Genomic DNA, 18,552 nt, shown 5'->3' with positions numbered 1-18,552 from the left:
CGTCGATAGCAATAAGAAACGCCCTCATACGGACTTTCCAATAAGCATAGTTAGTTCCATCGAAGAGAGGGGGTCGATTGATGTTACCGCCCTCAGCCATGAGTTACAACCTATACCCGCTCTGATACCACTTGTAAGTTATGGATCCCGAGGATCTAAAAGGTAAGTAACACCTAGAGGGGGGTGAATAGGTGTAAATCCGGCAAACTCGAAAAATCTCGATGCAAACAAACACAATAGCGGAAATTAAAATAGCACACCGAGAATTTAACGTGGGAAAACTCCAATTCGGAGTGAAAAACCCACGGGACCGATCACGCAAAGAAAATCCACTAAGAAAACTTGAGTACAAGTGATTTCGACCAAAAACACACGACTCAATTTACCGATTTCTCGTTGACGGTGATCTTTGCCGGTCCTCGATCGATAGGAATCCACCAATCGACCTTGCTGCAACTCCTCGCAGCGTCAACGCCTCAACTCCTCGAAGCGTCCACCGAATCCTCGGCTTCGCGCGAGATCCACGCGCCGAACCTCCTTCCGGAGCTTGTAGAATCGAAGATTTGTGATGATTTAACCTTTGAATACCATAAGCTATGAGGGTTCACCTTTAATCAAACATCTACTTGATTCTCATATGAGTTCTCGAGTAAAAACGAAGAATCAAGCCAATTGTTGATTGTTAGAAACTCGTTATGTGAATCGACGCATTGAAACGGAAAAACAAGTTTCTAGGGTTTAGAATCAGTAAATATTCAAAGCCTTTTTCTTTTAGATGACCCACATAGCTTATTTATATGTTTAGAAGACTTAGAAGTAGACTAGGATTGCAAAAAGTCCTTTTTTAAAAACCTGTGTCGTCCTCAGAGACCGGTCTTCTCGAGGAGACCGATCTGTGAGAGACCGGTCTCTCAAGTGAGGAACTGGTCCCTCGCTGTGTGACCAAAATCACAACGTTCGGGAACCGGTCTCTCAAGCTTGAGACCGGTCCCTCGCTGCGTGACAGAAATACCAAGGTTTGGGAACCGGTCTCTCATCTCAAGGGACCGGTTGCATCAAAGCTCACGCAGTGAGGACCTTAGGGGAACCGATCTCTTGACCTCAGGGACCGGTCTCTGAACACAGAAAAGTTTAGTAAAATATTTTTAAAGCAATCTAAGCCTTCTAATCAAATATCTTCACCACAAATGATCTTTTCCTCATACCTTAGGTGCCGAACTTTACGAGTGAGTCTTTTTCCTTCAATTTAGATTTTTTCTTCAATCTTCCGCAATCAACTCTTTCAAGACTCCATTCAACATTACGAAATCCGCCAACCTATAAAATCCTTAACAGAGCGCACGGTTCACCACATCTCTAAAGGTCTGGTGGTTGGAGGACTGCACCAACCGAAAGATCGAGGGTCGCAATCCATGCTCGAAAATGCGGGCCTTGTCCTCGTCGTCCCGCACAACAAAGGGCACATAATGAAGAAGCCGGGAGAACTCCCTTTCATACTCGGCCACGGTCCTATCTCCCTGGCGCATCCCGCACAAGTCCTGTTCTATCTTCCTCTTGACACTGTCATGGAAGTAATGCGCCAGCAGAAGCTCCTTGAACTTCTTCCATGTGATCGCTGTAAGGTCGGTGTTGGGATTTTCCTGAAGATCCAACCACCAGCAATAGGCCTCGCCGTCCAAGTGGTGTGTGGCGAGCCACACTCTATCCCTCTCCTCCACGAAGGTATCACGAAAAAGCTTCTCCATATGCATGAGCCACTTTTCCACAATCCAGTGGTCCGCGTTCTTCCCATCAATGGTCTGCGGACTACACCTCCTGAACTCACTGAGGCGCTCCATAAGTCGATCTCGCTGAGCTCCCTCAACCATCACGGAAAAAACTGCCCCCGCCAAAGGCACCTGAGCTGGTGGTGCTATAAACTCCTCTCGGGGCGCAACAACCGGTGCTGTCCTCGAAGTACCGGACCCTGGAGATGGCGCTCTCGGTGTCACAACCACTGTCGGCGCGGGTGAGGGTGCGGGCACCTGTGTCTCCCTAGCAGCCGCCTGCTGCACGAGCAACTCCTCTAAGCGCTCCATCCGCGCTTCCTGCCGGCGTGCTGCATCCGCCTGCTGCTGAGCCACAGCCGCCTGCTGCGCGACCAAGTCAGTGAGGGCGCAAGCTGGCTCCTCAACTCACGGACCTCACCGGATCCGGAGGTAGCGGAGGTCTCGACCTCCTCAAAGTTCGCCGCGTTGTCCGCTCCAACAGACTTAGAGCGTGTCGTCGGCATTATCACTACAACATCATAAAAGCGCAAGTTAGTAAAACCCATGCAATCGCAACCGCGCTCAACAATAAGTACCAAAATCATGCGAAAGTAAGGAAGTGTTCTCTACTACTAACTCTGATGTTACGTTGTCGGCCGCCAACGTAACCCTCTGCGAAGTTAGAAGCTAAACACTCCAATTAAACTCTAACCTTTTAGAGTTATCATAAAACCCAATCATGATACTTTCGCTCAATAGTCAAATAGACCTCGTCTCTCACGAGCCTATTTCCTATAGTCCAACCGGCCTAAGGTTTACTAGGTCCACTAAGACTCAACCCTAGGTTCTGATACCAAATTAATCTGTTACGCCCCGGGACCCGGCACAGGCCCGCCCGGTGCGTGCCCAGACCCACCATATGCCTGCACATATAAGGCGTCTACAACAATAGAAGTATGAAAGGAAGGAAAAGTAAGACAACTATAGATATCAGAGCAACTAGCAGCTACATACTAACAACAAGTAGAGAACAGTAAACTGATCCAATAATAAAAACATAAAGTACAACATCTGTCTCAAAATACAAAATGGGTGGTCTCTATACATGGTACAACTCTCAACCTCTCAAAAAAAGAAACCAATGAGAGGTAGACCACCTATCGATACGACCTTCGCAAAAGAGCTAGCTCGAGACGATGCCCTTTCCGCGGTCCCTGGTCTCGCACGGTGTGGAAGGCTCTTTAAGGAAACAAGAAATAGGGGGCGTGAGAACTATAATTTATAGTTCCCAGTAGGCAATTACTGACCTCGGCACATTGCGCCATTAGGCCCAAAGAGTACGGTAGATATGATAAACAACTGGAGGTAAACTGCAGATATGAAAGCATGTATTGAATGCTAAAATAAACTACTATGCTATAAGCAATATGACGGCAATGTGTAGTACAAAGATTCTATCATGCTCATATATGTCCAACACAAAACTAGTGTGATCCCACATGGCAAGCAAGTATACTGAAGTGCAAAGAGCGCTATAATCAAGTATACTATAAGTCCAAACCTATGCTATAAGCATGTCCAAGAAACCCAACTACTATAATCTATTTAGTAGCGATTTTTACTTATGCGACACCGTGTCGATTTCCATTTCCCATTAAGGACCCACCCAAGGTAGTCCGGCTTGTGCCGCCTAAGTGCCTGTGGTAGCCGAACATTTCCACTCAAGGAATGAGTCTGTCCCACCCGGCCCCGTAGGCTTCTCAATACCGCACGAGCGAACACAAGTCGCATAGGCAAACTCCGGAGTGCCGGCTTGTAGGGAGCGACCCTCACAAGCATATGCGAATGAGCACAAATGGCAAGCAAGCGTAGTCATCGTCTCAAATGTCCAATCATCATGTCTCTAACATGGTAACAGTCACTAGCAACCCATCGATCTAGTCCAATGTCCAACGTGAAGGTTTAATCGTTCATTATGTCCAATGCCCCTTTATGGCATTACATCTCACTATGCCCAAATCTCGGTTCAACACTAATGCCACTTCATGACATTAGGTTACTAAGTCCACACATATTCCAAGCCTAATGCCCCTTTATGACATTAGCTTACTAAGTCACAAACCACTCTAGTCTAATGCCCCTTTATGACATTATCTACTAGGTTCACATATAGCCCAAGCTCAATGTCTCTTTATGACATTAGCTTACTAAGTTCACACATAGCCCAAGTTCAATGTCTCTTTATGATATTAGATTACTAAGTTCAAATATCATTCAAGTCCCAAGCCACTTCATGGCCTAATGTTTCCTCATATAACCAAGGGTATATATAATAATTGTCATTTCACTATATGAAACACAATTCTAATTCCCAAATACCAATACTGAACTCATGCATAAGTCTCACATGCAAGAGCTCTACTACATAGAGGTCCAAAAATGCATTGTATACAACATAAGCATTTTAAGCATTCTAAAATTCATAAATAATACATCTAATATGAAAATGCATGATTTTTCATTTTACGATACATAAATCCACAAAAATGAGATTTTTTCATTCTTAGGTGAGGTCAAACCCACCGAGCACCGCTAAAACTCCTTCGTTTCACCGAACGGAATTGTCCACAATTCTCCTAGTACCCTAAAGGTCACAAGAGAAGAGATACACATAAGTTACGAAAAGCCCTAAGCTCAAACATTAACCAACTTACGTAAAGAGGCAAAAACTCATCTATAGTGTAGAAATCTCCTTTAAAATTCCAAATGGAAGCTAAATCCCTTCCAAAGCAACCTAAACCAAGGTTCTAATCCAATTAGATGAGCTCTAAAAGCTTCTAATCAAAAAGCCCCAAATAAACCCTAAGTTTCCATCTCTAGGGTTTCATCTCAAGAAAACCTCTAAAACATGAATCAAAGATGGAATCATGCTACTAACCTCAAGAGAAGTCTCAACTTGGGCTCAAAATCAAGTGGGGTGGAAGATCCTTCCTCCAACAAGCCTCCAACAAAGCTCAAAGTCCTCTTCAATGATAGAAAAGCCTCCAACAAGCAAAAGGAGCAAAAGAGATGTTTAATCTCTTAAAATCCAAGCAAAAATCAAAGAAATGAAATGAGAAGGTGTGGAGAGCTCCCTCACCTTTCTCCCTGTTGTTTCGAGCTCAAGGAACAGCCCTAGGGGTGTGGGTGATGATATAGAAGGCCACAATCGCAAAAACACCCTTGCAGTTCGACCTGTTCATATTCTGCCAAAGTGTACCGGTACACGGAAAAGTGTACCGGTACAAATCCCACGAGACAACAAACCCGAGCCTCGCGTTTGAAATTCGGCACAAGTGTACCGGTACAACGATCAAAGTGTAACGGTACAAAATCTGTACCGGTACAGCCATCGACTTGTCACCGGTTACAATGTGCAGAATGCAATCCGAGGGTAGCCTGAGCCCATCTCTTTCGTGACCTTAGCGCTACATAAAATACTATAAATCTCGGGATACGAGCCATAGGTTGGAACACTGTCAACGACTCACCAAAAAATCTAGAAAAACTCAGAACACAGATCAAACACTCGAACCTCACAATTTGCAAAGGTCCAGTGTGTTACACTTTCCCGTGTACCGGTACACTTTGCCAGAATTGCAATTTCGCAGTTTTGAGGGGTGTATTTGCTATTGTAGCTTCTCTACTTATACCCCACGCCCCTTAGGTTCTCCCCTGAGCTAAGAACACTAGAGAGGAAGGTAAGGGAGCCCTCCATCCCTTCTTCTTGTTTTTTTTTTTTATTTTGTTGGGATTTTTGAAGTATAATTACTTCATTTTGCTCATTTTTGCTCCTTGGTGGCATTTCCTCTATGGTGAAGGCTTGAAGCTCGGACTTGGAGCTTGATTGAGGGAAGATCACACACCTTGTGGACTTTGAGCCTTGATTGAAGCTTCTAAGAGGTAGGCAACTTGTTCTTTTCTTTAGATTTCTTGTTTTATTGGTTGATTTGAGATGAAATCCTAGAATGGGAACGTAGGGTTGATTTTGGACATTTTGGATTTAGAACTTTTGGAGCTTAATCTTTTGGATTAGAACCTTTCTCTAGGTTGGATTGGAAGGGTTCTAGCTTTCTTTTGAGGATCAATAGAGATTATCACCTTTGTAGGTGAGTTTTTGCCCTTTTGCTAGTTTTGCTTATTGATTGATCATAGGGTTGTTCGTAACGTATGTGTATCTCTTCTTCTGTAACCTTTAGGGTACTAGGAGAATTGTGGACAATTCCGTTCGGCGAGACGAGGGAGTTTTAGCGAAGTTTCGGTGTGTTTGACCTCACCAAGGATGAGAAAATCTCATTTTTGTTGATTTGAGTATTGTAAAATGAAAATTCATGTATTTTCGTGTTAGATGCATTATTTGTGAATTTTGGAACGTTTAAAATGCCTATGTTGTATACAATGCATTTTTGGACCTCTATGTAGTAGAGAGTTTGTATGTGAGACTTATGCATAAGATTTGCTTTTGCAATTGAGACTTGGAATCATATTTCATTTAGTGAAATTGACATTGTAATATGCCCTTGGACTTATGAGAATTAATAATGCCATAAAGAGGCTTTGGAATTGAAGGGCTTGTGAATTAGTGAGCTAATGTCATAAAGTGACATAGAGCTCGAGTTATATATGAACCTAGTAAGAATGCCATAAATAGGCATGAGAATTGGAACAAGTTTGGATATAGCAATGCGATAGTGTCATAAAGAGGCACTAGGCTTAGTGAATATTGGAACTTCACCTTGTGACATAGAACTAGACCGATGGTTGCTAGTGGATATTGCCATGTTAGAGACATGATGATTGGGTACTTGAGACGATGACTATGCTTGCTTGCCATTTGTGCTTATTCGCACATGCTTGTGAGGGTCGCTCCCTACAAGCCGGCACTCTGGAGTTGGCCTATGCGACTTATGTTCGCTCGTGCGGTATCGAGAAACCTACGGGGTCACGAGGGATAGACTTATTCCTAGATGGGAATGTTGGAGCTACCACCGGCACTTAGGTGGCACAAGCTGGACTACACATGTGTAGGTTCTAAAACAAGATTGAACAATGACAACAGTCTATAACGATAATCACTACTAGATAAGGTATAGTAGTTGGATTACCTTGACATGCTTAGTACATACTTGTTCACCATTGAGATGTGTAGTATACTTAGTAATATCGCTTATCGCATTATAGTATACTTGTTTGCCAAGTGGGATTATACTAGTTATGTAGTGGACAATGCATGATCATGATAGAATGAATGTTCCATATAATGTCATCATATTATTTATGGCATAGTATTTTAGCATTTATACTTGCTTTCATATCTGCAGTTAATTTCCATTGCTTTTCATATCTACCTTATTCCTTTGGGCCTAGTGGTGCATTGTGCTGAGGTCAGTAATTGCCCACTCGGAACTATAAATTATAGTTCTCATGCCCCATGTTTCTTGTTTCCTTTCAGAGTCTTCCACACCGGGCGATGCTAGGGATCGCGAAAAGGGCATCGCCTCGAGCTAGCTCTTTTGTGAGGGACGTATCGATAGGTGGTCTACCTCTCATTGGTTTTATTTTGGAGAGGTTGAGAGTTGTACTATGTATAGAGACCAGCCAGTTTGTATTTTGAGACAGATGATGTATTTTCCTTATGTTTTACTATCCGTGGATTAGCTTTCTTTTCTCTCTACTTGTTATTAGTATTTTAGCTGCTGGTTGCTCTGATATTTCTAGTTGTCTTACTTCTTTTTGCTTTCATATCTCTATTCTTGTAGATGCCTTATATGTGCAGGCATATGGCGGGTCTGGGCACGCACCGGGCGTGCCTATGCTGGGTCCCGGGGCGTGACAGATTAATTTGGTATCAGAGCCTATGGTTGAGTCTTAGTGGACCTATCAAACCTTAGGCCAGTTGGACTATACGAAATAGGTTCGTGAGAGACGAGGTCTAATTGATTCGTAAGCGAAAGTGTCATGATTGGGTTTTATTATAACTCTAAAAAGTTGGAGTTGAATCGAAGTGTATAGCTTCTAACTTCGCGGAGGGTTACGTTGGCGGCCGACAACGTAACATCGGGAGTTAGTAGTGAAGAACACTTTCTTACTTTCGTATGATTTGGGTATTTAATTGTTGAGCGGGGTTGCGATAGCGTGGGTTTTACTAACTTGCGCTTTTATGATGTTGTAGTGATAATGCCGATTACACGCTCTAAGTCTGTTGGAGCGGACAATGCGGCGAACCTTGAGGAGGTAGAGACCTCCGTTACCTCTAGATCCGGCGAGGTCCATGAGTTGAGGAGCCAGCTTGCGGCCCTCACTGACTTGGTCGCGCAGCAGGCGGCGGCGGCACTGCAGCAGGTGGATGCGGCGCACTGGCAGAAGGCGCGGATGAAGCCTCTGGAGGATCTCTTGCTGCAGCAGGCGGCAGCCATGGAGGCTCAGGTCCCTGCACCACCCTTGTCGGTAGAAGCGGTTGCGCCTAGGGTGTCGTCCCCTGCACTCGACACTTCTCGGACGGCCCCCGTGGTGGCACGTCGGGAAGAGGACGTTGCAGCACCACCAGCCCCGGTGCCTTTGGCGGGGACAGTTTTTCCCATGATGGTTGAGGGAGCCGAGCGGGATCGACTCATGGATCACCTCAACGAGTTCAAGAAGTGCAATCCGCGAATTTTTGACGGAGAGAAGGTGGACCATTGGATAGTGGAGAAGTGGCTCATGCATATAGGGATGGCAAAAGAGCGAGCCGACTCGCGTTCGACTCGTGTTCGGCTCGATATTCGGCTCGCTTGAGCTCGACTCGAAATTAAATGAGCCAAGCTTGAACAAAATAAAAGGCTCGAAATTCATTTCAAGCCGAGCTTGAGTATTACTCGGCTCGTTCGAATTAGGCTCCAAAAGCTCGAATATATATATATATATATATATGCCATGGCTACTATACTATTATGAGTATTGGTGCCCTCGTACTCATAAGTTGTTTTCAATGATGGAGCTTCCGAATTGACGATCCACTCTGCTAAATATGATCTAGAGTATTTGAAACTTTTAGAAAATAAATTTCGTAAATTTTCGAAATTATAATAAAGTCCATCAAGTGGGCATAAAATGAACGGTCAAAATCGAAGGACGCCCTAAAAAAAGGATGATCGGATCCATTCAATCAAGATGAGCTATTGATCTTTAATCTAATGTAGTGAATAGAATTTTTCTATCAATAAATTCAACAAATTCCAATTCTTTTACAACTGTTAACTTGCAAGTATCCATACCCGGCCGTTAAAAATTGTCAAATTTGTACCCTCTTGATCGTAAGGTAAATAATGTCGAAAAATTATTAAAATTTAATTTCTTAAGAAGTTTTGTAAATAACATTAACGGTGTGGATCGTCGATTCGGGAAGCTTTATCCTCGAAAACAACTTATGAGTTCAAGCGAGATCCGTACTCATAATAGTATAGTAGCCTGACCCTATATATATATATATATAATTAATATATATTAATAGTATATAGTATATATATATATATATAATATTTATAAATATAAGTATTTTAAATTAATATAGGCTTTAATTTAATTTGGGCCATTATTGTTGGCCTATAAATAAACCCACACAATACAACTGCAATTGAGCTCAACTCTAAATTTACATAACACACACTCTTTTTAGACTTTACTGTTGCACTATAACCTAAAATATGTAAACATTCAAAATTCCCAAATCCTAATTTTTCCTCTCCTCTCCTCACCCAGTCCCACTCTTCTTCACTCTCTCTCCTCTCCTCTCTCGTTCCCGCTCTGACCCTCACCCAGTCAGGCAGTCACCCTAGCTCACATTTTTGCAATTATTTTGTATTTTGAACTATTGGACATGTTGCATCAAATTATAGGTAATGTTATATAAAAATTAAACTATTGATTATATAATGTCGAGAATTTCAATCGGCTCGTTTAGAGCTCGAGCTCGGCTCGACTTGAAATTAGGCTCGCTCGAGCTTGGCTCGAATTAATTTCAAGCCGAGCTTGAGCCTAGATTTAGGCTCGAAATTAATTTCAAGCCGATTTTGAGCTGACATAAACTCGCTCGAGCTCGGCTCGTTTCCACCCCTACATGCATATGGAGAAGTTATTCCACGACACCTTCGTGGAGGAGTAGGATAGAGTTTGGCTCGCCACACATCATCTTGACGGTGAGGCCTACCGTTAGTGGCTGGATATTTAGGACAACCCGAACACGGATTTGTCGGCGATCTCGTGGAAGAGATTTAAGGAGCTTCTAATGGCTAAGTACTTCCCAGAGAGCGTCAAGAGAAAGATGGAGCAGGACTTGCGCGGCTTGCGCCAGGAGGATCGGACGGTGGCCGAGTACGAGAGGGAGTTCTCTCGGCTTTTGCATTGCGTGCCTTTTGTCGTGCGGGACGACGAGGACAAGGCCCGCATTTTCGAGCGTGGATTGCGGCCCTCGATCTTTCGGTTGGTGCAGTCCTCCAACCTTCAGACCTATCGAGATGTGGTGAACCGCGCGCTCATCGTGAAGAGCGGCGTTGTGGAGTTACAGGAGAGCCGCGAGGGCATGGATAAAGGGAAGGGTAAAAGGCCCGCGGCGGAGGGTGCGAGTCAGACGCACTCATGAAGGCCGCTGAGGCACCCCAGGAGCCGGAGCCAGTCGCGAGGACGTGGCTCGTCTACTCAGCGAGGAAGACCTGATCGTTGCCAGGCTCCGCGCTGCGTGATTTGCGGTGGTCCTCATTTTCCATGGCAGTGTTCATGCAGTCGGGGCAGGTGCTACCTGTGTGGCCAGGAGGGCCACTTCCAGTTAGATTGCCCGAGGGGCCCAGCGCCAGCGCCATCATCGGCATCAGCACCAGCTTCACCGGGTCCCAGCCAGGGGACGCCTTCTGCTCACTTTCAGGCCGGGCGGCCACCAGTTCAGCGGCAGACGGAGGGGTCACGACAGGCCCCGAGCGGGCGCATGTACGCGGCCCAGACTGATGAGGCGGCAGCAGCCGAGAATGTGGTTGCAGGTATCATTTTATTAAATGGCTTTCGAGTTTGTGCATTATTTGATACCGGTGCATCGCATTCATTCATAGATCGGCTGTTTGCTGAGTTGCATGGCATCCCCTTTGTTTCTTTATTGCATCCGGGACGTGTTGTCCCCGACCACTTTTTAGATATTAGGGAGTTTTGCCCTAGTTGCCCTGTTCGGGTAGGAGATTGGATCATACCCGTGGACTTGCTAGTTTTACTCAAACTTGGAGAGTTTGACGTAGTTTTGGGCATGGATTGGTTGACCAAGTACTTCGCCACTATCGATTGCAAGAATCGAACGGTGACTATTAGAGAGCCGGGGCAGGCGGAGGTTGTGTACTGTGGATGCTAGAGTTCGCTGTTTGCGATGACGATTAGCTCCTCTCGAGCTAAACAGTTGATTAGCAGAGGCTGCGTAGCCTATTTCGCTACTGTGGTGTTGAGGGGTGATGTCGACACTCCTAAGATTGAGGATATCCCCTAGTGCGGGAGTTTTGAGATGTGTTTCCAGCAGAGCTTCCAGGAATGCCACCTGATAGGGAGATTGAGTTTGTGGTAGATCTCGTCCCCGGGACTACTCCAATCTCAAAAGAGCCCTATAGGATGGCACCAGCTGAGTTGAAAGAGCTGAAGGCACAGTTGCAAGATCTTTTGGATAAGGATTTTGTGCGACCGAGTGTGTCACCTTGGGGAGCACCGGTCCTATTTGTCAAGAAGAAAGACGTATCACTTTGCTTGTGCGTGTACTATCGTGAACTTAATAAAGTCACGATCAAGAACAAGTATCTGTTGCCGAGGATCGATGATCTTTTTGATCAGCTTTAGGGATCTAGTGTGTACTCCAAGATCGACTTGCAGTCGGAATGCCACCGGTTGAAGATCAAGCCTGAGGATGTGTCGAAGACGGCTTTTAGAATACGGTATGGACATTACGAGTTTACTGTTATGCCGTTTGGGCTTACTAATACCGCGGTAGCTTTTATGGATCTAATAAACCGTGTTTTCAAACCTTATCTAGACAGGTTCGTTGTGGTGTTCATCGACGACATTTTGGTCTATTTCTGGAGTGATGTGGACCACGAGGAACATTTGAGGCTAGTACTTCAAGTGCTTCGGGAAAGGAAGCTCTATGCCAAACTGAAAAAGTGTGAGTTTTGGCTTAGAGAGGTGGCGTTTTTGGGCCACTTGATTTCCAAAACGGGTATAGCTGTGGATCCGAAAAAAATTGAAGCTATCAAAGATTGGCCGAGGCCGACGAGTGTTACCGAGATACAGAGCTTTATTGGTTTGGCCCGCTACTACCGACGGTTTGTTGAGGGATTTGCAAAGTTATCTATTCCCCTCACTAGGCTCACGCATAAAGGTGTTAAGTTCATCTGGAATGATGCGTGTGAAAGAAGCTTTCAAGAGCTGAAGCAGAGATTGGCGACTGCCCCAATCCTAACCTTGCCAATTGCCGGAGCGGGGTATGTGATTTATAGTGATGCTTCCTTTAATGGATTGGGCTGTGTTCTGATGCATGACGGGAAAGTGATCGCGTATGCTTCTCGCCAGTTAAAAGAGTATGAAAGAAATTACCCTACTCATGACTTGGAGTTGGCGGCCGTAATCTTTGCAATTGAAGCTATGGTGCCATTATCTATATGGAGAGTGGTGTGAAGTGTATACGAATCACAAGAGCTTAAAATATTTATTCACTCAGAAGGAGTTGAACTTGAGGCAGCACAGATGGTTGGAGCTCCTCAAGGATTATGATTTGACGATTCTTTACCATCCGGGCAAGGCTAACGTGGTGGCGGATGCGCTAAGTCGGAAATCGACGGAAAACTTGGCGATGCTTGTGGTTAATCAACCGCCGATGATCCAGCAAATGAAGTGGTTGGAATTGGAGGTGGTGGCTCCTAATACACCTTTGAAACTGATGGCTTTGGTGGTGCAACCTACCCTTTTGGATAGAATTCAAGAAAACTAAGCTCACGATGTGGAGTTGCAAATGCTTAGAGCTAAAATGGTTGATCGTGGATAGGTTGACGAAATCAGCTCATTTCATACCTATTCACACTACTTGGACTGGTGAGAGACTCGCACAGGTATATCTTGACGAGATTGTGCGATTGCACGGGGTATCTACTTCTATAGTTTCGGATCGAGATCCCCGTTTTGTATCTCATTTTTAGAGGAGTTCACAGGATGCCTTAGGCACGCGTTTGGATTTCAGTACAGCTTTCCACCCTCAGAGTGATGGGCAATCAGAGCGCACTATACAGACTCTTGAGGATATGCTTCGAGCCTGTGCGATCAACTTCCAGGGAGGATGGTCGCAGCATCACCGATGGCGGAGTTTGCTTATAACAATAGTTATCAAGCAAGCATCAAGATGGCGCCCTTCGAAGCACTTTATGGACGGAAGTGTAGATCGCCACTGCATTGGAGTGAAGTTGGCGAGAGATTGGCTTTAGGCCCCGATATGCTCTAGGAACAGAGGACAAGGTTCGTATTGCTCGGGAGCGACTGTTGACAGCCCAGAGTAGGCAAAAGAGTTATGCTGACAAGCGTCGACGAGACTTGGAGTTTCAGATTGGAGATCATGTCTTTTTGAAAGTCTCGCCGACCAAGGGAATTAGAAGATTTGGTATCTGGGGTAAGTTGAGTCTCCGATACGTTGGACTATATGAGGTTTTGGAGCATGTATGTCCGGTAGCGTATCGACTTGCTCTACCACCGAACCTATCGAGTGTACACAATGTATTTCATGTATCGGTCCTTCGGAAGTACATCCATGATCCGGTTCATGTGTTGGATGCTACACCATTGGAGCTGAGGGATGATTTGAGCTTTGAAGAGCAACCTTTGAGGATTTTGACTCGCGAGGTGAAGAAGCTACGGAATCGTGAGATTCTCTAAGTTAAGGTGCTGTGGAGCAACCACGATGAACGTGAGGCCACTTGGGAGCTGGAGAGCGCACTGCAGGAGCGCTACCCCAATCTCCTTCAGATGGAGGCTTGAGGTGCTTTGCTTTTTGAGTTTTGCGGACGAAACTCCTTTTTAGGAGGGTTGAATGTAACACACTGGACCTTTGCAAATTGCGAGGTTCGAGTGTTTGATCTGTGTGCTGAGCCTTTCCACAGTTTTTGGAGGGTCGTAGATAGTGCTCCGACCCATGGCTTGCATCCCGAGAATTGAGGTTTTAAACTTGGCACCAAAATCCAGAAGATTGGATTGAGTGGTCTACTCTCGAGTTGCCTCTGCAGGGTTGTGTACCGGTACAACCTTGATGGTTGTACCGGAACACATTGTGTACCGGTACAGCCCTGATGGTTGTACTGGTACAGATATGGGTTATGGCCAACCCGAGCCTCGGGTTTGCGCATTCGTGGGATCTGTACCGGTACACTTTTTCGTGTATAGTACACTTCGCCAGAATTGCAATTTCGCAGCTTTGAGGGGTGTATTTGCTATTGTAGCTTCTCTACTTATACCCCACGTCCCTTAGCTTCTCCCCTGAGCTGAGAACACTAGAGAGGAAGGTAAGGGAGCCCTCCATCCCTTCTCCTTGTTTTTCTTTGATTTTGTTGGGATTTTTGAAGTATAATTACTTCATTTTGCTCCTTTTTGCTCCTTGGTGGCATTTCCTCCATGGTGAGGCTTGAAGCTCGGACTTGGAGCTTGATTGAGGGAAGACCATCACACCTTGTGGACTTTGAGTCTTGATTGAAGCTTCTAAGAGGTAAGCAACTTGTTCTTTCCTCTAGATTTTTTATTTTATTGGTTGATTTGAGATGAAACCCTAGAATGGGAATTTAGGGTTGATTTTGGGCATGTTGGATTTAGGGCTTTTGGAGCTTAATCTTTTGGATTAGAACCTTCCTCTAGGTTGGATTGAAAGGGTTTTAGCTTCCTTTTGAGGATCAATAGAGATTATCACCTTTGTAGGTGAGTTTTTGCCCCTTTGCTAGTTTTGCTTATTGATGATCATAGGGTTGTTCGTATCGTATGTGTATCTCTTCTCCTGTAACCTTCAGGGTACTAGGAGATTTGTGGACAACTCCGTTCGGCGAGACGAAGGAGTTTTAGCGAAGCTTCGGTGGGTTTGACCTCACCAAGGATGAGAAAATCTTATTTTTGTTGATTTGAGTATTGTAGAATGAAAAATCATGCATTTTCATATTAGATGCATTATTTGTGAATTTTAGAACGCTTAAAATGCCTATGTTGTATATAATGTATTTTTGGACCTCTATGTAGTAGAGAGTTTGCATGTGAGATTTATGCATGAGATTTGCTTTTGCAATTGGGACTAGGAATCATATTTTATTTAGTGAAATTGACATTGTAATATGCCCTTAGACTTATGAGAATTAATAATGCCATAAAGCGGCTTGGGAATTGAAAGGCTTGTGAATTAGTGAGCTAATGTCATAAAGCGACATGGAGCTCGAGTTATATATGAACCTAGTAAGAATGCCATAAAGAGGCATGAGAATTGGAACAAGTTTGGATATAGCAATGCGATAGTGTCATAAAGAGGGACTAGGCTTAGTGAATGTTGGAACTTCACCTTGTGACATAGAACTAGACCGATGGTTGCTAGTGGATATTGCCATGTTAGAAACATGATGATTCGGTACTTGAGACGATAACTATGCTTGCTTGCCATTTGTGCTTATTCGCACATGCTTGTGAGGGTCGCTCCCTACAAGCCGGCACTCCGGAGTTGGCCTATGCGACTTATGTTCACTCGTGCAGTGTCGAGAAACCTACGGGGTCGGGAGGGATAGACTCATTCCTAGAGTGGAAATGTTGGAGCTACCACCGGCACTTAGGTGGCACAAGCTGGACTACACTTGTGTAGGTCCTAAAACAAGATTGAACAATGACAACAGTCTATAACGATAATCACTACTAGATAAGGTGTAGCAGTTGGATTACCTTGACATGCTTAGTACATACTTGTGGACCTTTGAGATATGTAGTATACTTAGTAATATCATTTATCGCATTATAGTTGTAATATACCGAGAATTCGAAAAATAAATATCAAACTTTAGTCAAATTGACCAAAGTACGAGGATGGTACACTTCGAAAAGTCCGAAGGTGTTAAAATGAGCAAAAGTACATTGTTGGAGGTCGTCGAGAGCTTAAAGATTCAAAATCTGCATTCTGCAGGTTTTGTGCTCTCGGGGACCAGTCCCTGAAGGAGAGACCGGTCCCCGTACGCGTGAAAGCTGAGGAAAGCTGAAAATCGGCTAAGTCCTGAGAAGACAGGCTTCGGGAACCGGTCCCTGCCTGAGAGACCGGTCCCTCGGAGACCGGTCCCCCAAAGAGAGGCCGGTCGCACTGCGCGCGGCAGCTCTGGCTGCGCAGGGGGAGGCTATGGGAACCGGTCCCTAGTCGGGAGGACCGGTCCCCACACATGAAATCTGCCCAGTCCAGGCAGTGTATTGAGGTGAAAGTTAAGGGGTTTAACTACAATTTTGCAACCCATAGAGCTATGTATGAGGGGTAATGAGGTATTTCTCTCAATCTCACCTCCTCATCCCCTCTCATCTCTCTTTCTCTCTCTAGAAGACAAGAAGGAGAAGAAGAAGGCAAGGAAAAAGGAGAAGAGAAAGGAGAAGAAGGTGAAGAAGAAGCCGAGGGAGTGGAGCAACTCCATCTTCTTCCTCATTGAAGCCAAGGAGGGAAAGCTTTGAGGTAAGCTTTGATCCCTATTGTGATAAAAACCCTAGAAATGGTTTTGATAGAGTCCTTTGGGTATTTGAAGATTTTTCTTGCTTCTTTTAGAGATCAAACCATGGAAATGGTGTATATAGTGAAGCTCAGAGGTGAGCTTCAACCACCTCTCATGGTGAAACCCAAACTAGGGTTTTAATAAAGCTAAGAATGGTTTAGATGGACTCTTTGGAGTGTAATGAAGCCTCTTTTGCTCCCCATTGAGATCAAACCCTAGGTTTGATATATGCAATGGAGCTAGGGCACCCAAATTTGGGCTTTTGCTCATGGAAATTTCTATGTGAAATTGACCCTCTAGAAACCTAATTGGGGACCAAACGAACGCGTTGGTGCGCTCGGTTTGAGTATACGAAAAGCCAATGTAAAGATATGAGCAAAATGGCCTAATAGGGCTTCGTTTTGCCGCAGGTAAAGAACGAAGGGTCTAAAAATCCCAAGAAAATCATCGGAGCACCTTTGAAAACCTACGAGGTGGGTGGTGCTTTTCAAACTCGTTGAACTTCCCTCTATGCCTAATGTGTCATTCAATTGAGCATATGTATATATATTGTTGCATGCATTTTAGGGTAAAGCAATGATAAAAATGTGATGATGCATGATTGTGAGTACAACTTGCGTAATGTGATGGTTAAGAACCTTATGAATGTCAAAAATCCTATATATATATGCATGAGAGAAAATGTGAGTACCAAAGTGAGGCGAAAGAGCAGAGTGACGCAATGAGACGTAGATCGAGTGGCATTTGATAATGTAAAGTAAAGTGACACTAGAGGTAGTGTAAGGCAAAGAATGAATGTGATGTAAAGAATAATGATAATGACTAAAGTGAAAACAAAGTGGGGCGTAAAGAACATGATTGCTAGAGTTAGCAAAAGTAAAGAAATTCAAAGAACATGATTGCTAGAGTTAGCAAAAGTAAAGAAAGGTAAAGAACAATGATTGCTAAGAGTAGCAACATAAAGTGATGTAAAGAACACTAGAGTTAGTGTAAAGTCAAGATTGAACATACAATCCTTTGAGTTAAGGATTCGATCATACTTGCTATGAGTTCCGTGCTCGAGAGTGGTCGCTCCCCCTCGGGCGATGCGCTCCAGAGTTTTTGCATCACGAGTTGGAGTAAACCCGAGGACGGTCTTAGCAGGAGGAAGATGAGGGCCCGCGATGATGGACTTAATGTGAAGCAAGTTAATGTGGCGAAATCCCCGGGTTAGCCTTGAGATTAAAGAACAAAGAGCAAAGAACAAGGAACAAAGACAAAGTGTAAAGTGCAAAGAACAAAAGAACTTGCATAATCTGCATATGTTAATGTTGAGCATATTTCCTGCTTATTGTTCAGGCATATTAGCATCATATTATAGATTGGTTACTATATGCAGCTTTTCCTTTCTATTATGCCTGAGTTAGTCCTAGTGGGAAAGTCGGTGAGATTGAGGCCGAATCCACTGGGAACTTTGTTGTAGTTCTCACCCCACTATTCCACAGAGCCGAGACCGAGTGAGCCGGTGAGCGACCGCGGTAAAGGTATCGCACCTTAGTCAAGCTTGTATTTTGTTAGTAGTTACCCTTTTATCATCTTTTGTATTTGATGATTTAAAATGTTGATGTATAAAGCAAAGACAGAAAAGAATGTAAAGCTCTCTTTTGAGGCAAATGTGATGTAAGAAAGAAATGATGTAACGATATAATGAAATGTAAGGAATTTGAAAATGTAAAAGTTGGACTTAATGTATATGATCGAAATCGAATCATAGTACAAGTGAATGTTTAGTTTCTTTTCCTTCACTCGTGGCTATTGCTTACCCTCGTGTAAGCCGTATTTGTATGTTTCCGCTAGTGCACTTCTTGTTTGAAAATATACATGTGATAAGCTTTGGGCGGACAAGGGAAACTCTGTCCGTTCGGCATATGTTTGACGTGCTCGGGCCGGCCCAAATCGGTATCGGTCCCGGGGCGTGACAATAGTATACTTGTTTGCCAAGTGGGATCATACTAGTTATGTAGTGGACAATGCATGAT

Source organism: Ananas comosus, linkage group 2 (assembly GCF_001540865.1).
Source record: "Ananas comosus cultivar F153 linkage group 2, ASM154086v1, whole genome shotgun sequence".
NCBI lineage: Eukaryota > Viridiplantae > Streptophyta > Magnoliopsida > Poales > Bromeliaceae > Ananas > Ananas comosus.
Note: the sequence above shows the minus strand (reverse complement) of the source record.